Below are 7902 nucleotides of genomic sequence, written 5' to 3'. Positions count from 1 at the left end.
TCTACAAGTTCTCAATGCATTGTGAGCTTGTAGATTTGCTATTTTTAAAAAACAACTTGAAGGTGATGTGAAGTTCTCTTTTTCCCCCGCATTTGTTAATGTCCAGACTCCAGTGTTTACAATGATATGCTGCCCTGTCTATAAGTGGTCTAGAGCCACATTAATTAGTACCACACACCACTGTGTGATATCATTACTATCAAATATCTAATCATTAGATAATATAATAGAGACTCAGCATTTGGGGATGATAAAATATACAGAGAATATACGGAAAATAAAAACGTCTGTGTTTCCGAGGCTATTCATATCCAGCTAGAGAGAGAGAGAGAGAGAGAGAGAGAGAGAGAGAGAGAGAGAGAGAGAGAGAGAGAGAGAGAGCATAATAAATAGGGCTTATGTAGGCTATGTGGTTAAGCTGGGCATCATACCATTGTTCAACAATGCTGGTAGCTTGACATGGCTTGATTGTACTCATCTTGCCGTGCCGTTTACAGTCAATTAGTCCACTGTGGGCAATAGGAAACTCACTGTTGCACACAAATGTATCATCATTTTTACTCAGATGAGACACATAATGCGTTGAATAATCTGATGTAAAGTGGGTTTTAAATTAAAAAAAAAAAATCTTCCTGTCTGTAATATAAATCAAGAAGATTAGACCGACCATATACTGGTTCTTTTTTTTTTCTCTCTCTCTCTCCTCGCACCTCTCAGACCAGAGGCTGCGGTCACTTGTAGATGCCCACTCTTCCCACAGCAAAATTAATTAATCAATTTGGCCAGATTGACAGTCCAGATCTGGACACAATGCAGCAGAGCGTACCTAGCGACGGGGGCGCTGCTAGATGGTGGATAGATGCCAGACCATTCTGATTCAATAAAAACCTTAAAAATACGTGAAACACGTCAACGGCACAGTGAGCGACATTGGGAAAATACATGTGAAACAAGTCATCGGCAGTCTTACAGACTTAAAAGGGTTGAGATATATATGACTTCTGTGTTTAACCTTTTGATCACTTTCATATATATTTGAAGCTATCCCACTTCAAAGAACAATGTGGATCTCACAGTCTTCTCAGCTTTTTCAATACACATTATGGTGTAACTTGCTAGAAGGGAGAAAGAAGGACACAGGAGGAAGGACCCAATTGTGTTCGTAAAGTCACCGCAGCAAAACATCATATGTATATATCATACAACCCATGTCACTCTGCACTGTATCAATTAGTGAGGCTGTTTAATATTAGCCTGTCAAAGTGGTGCAAAGTAACTATGTACATTTATTCAAGTACCATACAATAATGCGCAGTGCTTGCCATTGCACAGTACAATTTATTTGGTAATTTTACTTCACTTTCCATTGTTGTTACTTCTATTCCACTTACAGAACTTGACAGCTTTAGTTGGGCCTACTTGTTGGGGATGATTGTATTTTTTCTTTACTTTTATTTTGGTACTCAATATATTTGTATGACAACCCTCCCATCTACCCTTCTCATGACTTCACATTGCATTAGTATCGTTTAGCCATTAAACTATTTAAAATCTATTAATAAAAACCACATCAAGGAACAGTAAATGATACTTCCAACATTCAGTCCATACTTGGTAGTCCTATGGGGTGCGGGTGAACTTGCTTGCTTCGATATCTATTTGCCAGTGGCTATAAATTTAATCTGCTGACTGCATAAAAGATTATCTGTATAACTGGGAGGGTGGCAGGGTGCTAGGTTTCAGTCAGAATCTGTCAGAAGTTTTGTCTTGATCTCTAGGGCCAGAATTGTCTTGTCAAATACATTTTTTGGTATAGGTTAATATTCAGTGATGTATACTCTATAGTACATTTAGTGCATTGTGCTGCTGATAGCCTATACATACTCTGTACGTAGGCATGTCTGGCATGTGTGACTGGGATTAAGGTTTGACCATGGCCCCTAATGTCAGCCCATAATAAATAAAGTGGCTCACAGAATGTTATTTTAATCCCTTTACTCATCACATTTCATCTCAGCATTATATTTCAGCATGAAATGATTCATTAACAGACTATGTAATGTATTGCACACTCAGCCTCTCTCACACAGCTGATACACAGTCCAAGATTGTCACAGCTTGCCTATCAGATCAAGCAGATACAATTGCCTAAAGGCAAATTTAGAGAGTTTAATAGTCAGGCATAACCTCTGACTGTACTACCTGCACTGTTAATAATTGTGTTAATAAAGTATTAAATCATTCAAAAAGGGCTGCATGAGCACAGAACTAGCTGGGCCCTGAAAAGGTCTAGTGAATGAGCCCTCCCCTAATCTGCTTTACTCATAGGTAATTACTAGGTATACTAATAGGTTCATAGGTTCTGTATTTGTACTGGGCCCCAATCCAGTTATTACACTGGCCCGGGCTGCAGTCCAATCCAGTTATTACACTGGCCCGGGCTGCAGTCCAATCCAGTTATTACACTGGCCCGGGCTGCAGTCCAGTCCAGTTATTACACTGGCCCGGGCTGCAGTCCAGTTATTACACTGGCCCGGGCTGCAGTCCAATCCAGTTATTACACTGGCCCGGGCTGCAGTCCAGTTATTACACTGGCCCGGGCTGCAGTCCAATCCAGTTATTACACTGGCCCAGGCTGCAGTCCAATCCAGTTATTACACTGGCCCGGGCTGCAGTCCAATCCAGTTATTACACTGGCCCGGGCTGCAGTCCGAAGAAAAAGAAAAAGAAAAAAAACACAGAACAAGACCACGAAGACTAGACTATAGGACAACAAAAGCTAAAGTCACTGTCAGTCCAATCTGAGAACCCATCATCAAACAATTTAGGAAAAACAGCCTTTTCCTTTGAATTTGATGGAGTCAACAACAGTCTGTCTCGAGAGACTACTGTCAGTCAGTCACAACTGGAGGGAGTAGAGATTAAACAAACGCACGCACGCACGCACGCACGCACATACACACATATTTATTTGCGTTCACATTTCACAGAAATTGTTGAACACAAACAATTCATGCACAAGCTTGGGAAACTAAACAAGAAGTGCTTCAGGATACAAATCAATGATACAGGAAGCCTCCTGTAACCAAAAAGCCTCATTATGTGAAGACTGACAATTGTCACACACTAAACAGAAATCGGCCGATGCCTTAGATCTTGGCTTGGTCATTAAATCTGCAGGCCGGAGTCGCCGGGTCACTTATGGGCATGACAGAGGCTTCCAAATATAAACACAAGCTGTTGTTTACAGTAACATTGTAACCAAGCTGTAATTAGAAAGAGCATTCCAAGCACATGTGTGTGTTGTGTGTGTGTGTGTGTGTGTGTGTGTGTGTGTGTGTGTGTGTGTGTGTGTGTGTGTGTGTGTCTGTGTGTGTGTGTGTGTGTGTGTGTGTGCGTGCGTGCGTGTGTGTGTGTGTGTGTGTGTGTGTGTGTGTGTGTGTGTGTGTGTGTGTGTGTGTGTGTGTGTGTTAATATAATGTAGAAACTAGAAAGTCACTTTAGGTTGAGATGATGTTATAAAAAGCCACCTAATCCGGGCATACGCACAGACACAGGCGTACGTGTGCATATCGCACACACACATGCATTTCTGCCTTATTTTATTGCTATTTTAACTGTGCTCCAATTAATTATGTATATATTTTACACTGTTTGTAGTAGAGATATATTAGACTATCTAACTTTTCTTTCATTCTTTCTTTCTTTCTTTCTTGAAACTGAAAGTTTTGGGAGCTTGTCTAATCAAGAATTTTACCCATGATGTGATAATACCTTTTTATCTGAATCTTAAAGGGCCACTTCACTCCTATTGCATCCAGAGCTTATTTTAATGATGTTTAGGACACAAGAAACACTTTCCAGGGGTTTGTATGTGTGTAATATGTTTTATTTTAGTCATGACGCCAATTGTTCATGACCAAACATCTGTCATGAAAATAATCTCTCACTTCCTTCCACCTGGAAGTCACACATCCATGCAGCCTCCCCCCTCTCCACAAGGAGGGGAAGTGCACTAAAGCATATGGGCATTGTAGGAATTCAGCAATCCAGTCAAACCCTAGTCAAACAGACATTATTTTTCTGGCCATAGAGTGCAAATTTCAAATTGTGCTACTGTTATCTACTACAATACTATTAACATTGAGTGACTGCAGTTTCGTCTGAAACTGATTGATTGATTTTTGATTGATTGAAATATGTATTAACAGTTTGCAGAATTACAGTACATTTCAAGCACAACTCAATACAAAGACCGTTAACTGTGAGTGGACGACCCAATAAAGCATTACACTTGTTTACAAGAGGGTCCATCAAAACATTTAGAGACGTACAAAATAGACACAGGAATTCATCATAATGGAGGTCAAAAGGGAAAAGAAACATATACAGTGAGGGGAAAAAGGGGTGGGTGGGGGCGGGGGATTCAGATTTTACGGGGGCCCGTTTCGAATTGCAGCCGTCCGTAGGCGCCCTTTGAGAGCGGTTTTGAAGGAGTCAAGGGATTCGCATGTCTTAATGACTGTTGGTAGGGCGTTCCACATTTTGGTGGCATAGGAGCGAAAATAATTTAGTCCCTTGTTTGTGCCGAATCTGAGTTGTACATGGTTTGTTGCACTCCCTCTGGTGTTGTGGGTGTGGACTTTGTTAACATTAAGGAAGTATCTAGACAGGTACATGGGTATCTTGGTGGTGTATCGAATCTTGTGGACCAGACCCATTGCAAGATGCTGTACTCTGTCGTCGACCCTAAGCCATTCCAGCCTGTCAAAGTGGGCAGTGGTGAGGTGGGTTCGGGGGGTGAGGCCAAGTAGGAGACTGACCAGTTTGTTTTGGGAGGTCTGGGGCCTTGTTTTAAGGGCCTTTGAGGTGCTGTGGTACCAAGAGGTGCATGCATAGTCGAAGAAACCTTGGAGGGCTCCTGTTAGGGTCTTCAAGGTGTTTTTGTTGACCAGTGAGGAGATCCTGTAAAGGAATCTTGTTCTTTGATTGACTTTTTTGATACGTTGGTGGACATTTTATCACCGGATTAGCCTCCATAGCTCAAATAGAGGAGGCATGTGTCAGTGAGTGGGATGTTCTGAAACCAGATTGGAACTCGTACATTAATTTATTAGTGGCAAGATACTTTTCAACCTGTTCATAGACAATTTTTTCCATCACTTTCGAGATGGAGCTTAGAATAGAAATAGGGCGGTAGTTGCCGGGTTCTAATTTTCTCCCTTTCTTGTGCAGGGGGTTTACTTTGGCCAGTTTAAAATCTTGGGGGACATGTCCAACTCAGCCAAGATCAGTGTAGCTGGCTGTTGGCCTCTCTGTTGTTGTGCCAGTTAAATCACACATATCACAAAACAAGTCATTTCATCTTTCCTGACAGAGGGAGCTGTTTCTCCTTTATTTGCCAACAGATTGCCCCTTCAGTAGGCCTAAATCAGAAGAATGCCAGCTTCCTTTCTGTGTCCACCCTGGTCAACTAAAATTAAAATTAGTTAAATATCTGAACAAAACTGCCTTGTATTCCTAGTATTCAATTTAGGCTATAGCATAATAAGAGAGTGCAGAGTTATAGTTCATAGTGCATCAATGTTACCGGTGCGGTGTCAAAGTCAGCCTGGGCACATCTGAACTTCCATGCGCAGAATGAACCCACGCGGCAGAATGCCGCCGGGGCAAGCTTTTCCGGGATTCTGGCCGACGCTGCAATCTGCCGCGTGGGTGGAGCTTCATTTCCATCCACCAGCTGTCTAAAAACCCGGAAGAGACCCCGGCAGACAGCTTCCTTTGGCCGCGCATGTAATCTTAGGTGTGCCCATGCAGACCCAGTGCCAGTGTCACTAGGGGGCAGGGGTGGAAGGGAAGCCAGGGTCATTGAGCAGCCTGGCAGCTGAGGGTCAAAAAAACTTTATCTGTGGCGGGCTTTTGTATAGCCTTCGGCAGCCGCAACCTTCTCCCAGAGGGGAGCAGGGTGAGGACAGGAGGCCGTGGCCAGGGTGGGTGGCCATAATTTTTCTTGCTTTCTTCAGCGCCTTGGAGTCGTTCAGGTATGTACTTGAGGGAGGGCAGAGGACGGCCAATCACACTCTCCGTGAGATCTTTAGCAGCTGCAGTGGGGAACCAGGTGATGATGGAGTGTGTGAGGATGGACTCCACAATGGCTGTGTAGAACTGAACTATCATGAGCCTCGGCAGCCTAAATATAAGTGTAGAGGGTTTGAGCGGTCAGATCAACGTATGGAACGTCAGAAAAGGTCAGCTCCATATGGAGATCTAAGGGGGGCAGCGGGGGCAGTTTCTTGAGTGTAGGCCTACAGGGTTCTGATAAGGGCACATGGTAGGTACGAGCAGTCTCGTATTCGGCCGGGCCATATTGCATGTATTTTTGATGCCCAAATTTGTGTCTGTGTGTACCCCATAGCGAATTTGATTGGTATGAGGGCTTAAAAAGTGAGGACAGAAAAGTGAGGATGCCAAAAGTGATTGGCCGGAATGTGATGATGTATAATAATATATGAGAGCGCCCCTCACTTCACACGAGTGTGATTTTGTTTTCTTCTTATTGCTTGGCCCATTGTCGCTGCTTGCAGCTTTATTATAATGTTTTTTTTATTAGATGTCACCAAGTGCATAATTGTTGTGATTTTTTTAAATCCCAGTTCATAGGCATTTTAAGCTCCCGACAGCCGTGTGGACGCCATCTTGAAAATGATGATGCCTTTCAAGAACTTTTCCTAACATTTTAGTAGGCCTACCTATGTTTTTTAGCATACACAATAGTAACAGAATCAATTGAAATATCCAACCATCCATCCATCTTCAACCGCTTATCCGTAGTCGGGTCGCGGGGGCAACAGCTCCACCAGAGTGCTCCAGACTTCCCTCTCCAGAGCAACATTTGTGACTTCCTCCTGGGGGATTCCGAGACGTTCCAAGGCCAGTGAGTCGATGTATTTCCTCCAACTGCGCCTTGGTCTGCCCCGGGGTCTCCTCCCAGTGGGACGTGCGTCGAGGACCTCCCTAGGGAGGCGCCCGAGAGGCATCCTAACCAGATGCCCGAACCACCTCAGCTGACTCCTTTCCAGGCGAAGGAGTAGCGGTTCTACTCAGAGTCTCTCTCGTGTGACTGAACTTCTCACCCTATCTCTAAGGGAGATGCCAGCCACCCGTCGAAGAAAACTCATTTCGGCCGCTTGTATTCGCGACCTTATTCTTTCGGTCATTGAAATATATTCTATCAATTATTTGGGGTTTCAACCAACTAATTGGATTCATTGCAAACAGACCACTAGGGGGCGATCTCATTCTACTTGGCCACACTCCCCGAACCCACCTCACCCTTGCCCACTTTGACAGGCTGGAATGGCTTAGGGTTGACGACAGAGTACAGCATCTTGCAATGGGTCTGGTCCACAAGATTCGATACACCACCAAGATACCCAATAAGGCCAATACCTGTCTAAATACTTCCTTAATGTCAACGAAGTCCACACCCACAACACCAGAGGGAGTTCAACAAACCATGTGCAACCCAGATTCGGCACAAACAAGTGACTAAATTAATTTTGCTCCTATGCCACCAAAATGTGGAGTGGAACGCCCTACCAACAGTCATTAACATTAAGACATGCAAATCCCTTGACTCCTTCAAAACCGCTCTCCAAGGGCACCTGCAATTCGAAAAAAATCTGAATCCTCCACCCACCCCTTTTTCCCCTCACTGTATATGTTCCTCCCCCCCTTTTTACCTCCTCTATGATTTCCAGTTTTGGGCTATATAGAACTATAGAAGCGTATATTTTGTGTAATTTTATGGTGTCGTAGCTGTTAATATTACTTCAATCAATCCATCCATCAATCAATCAATCAATCAATCAATCAATCAATCAAAATGCTACACAGATTGAC

The sequence above is a fragment of the Electrona antarctica genome (genome assembly GCF_951216825.1).
Source record: "Electrona antarctica genome assembly, chromosome: 11".
NCBI classification, from domain to species: Eukaryota; Metazoa; Chordata; class Actinopteri; order Myctophiformes; family Myctophidae; genus Electrona; species Electrona antarctica.
Note: the sequence above shows the minus strand (reverse complement) of the source record.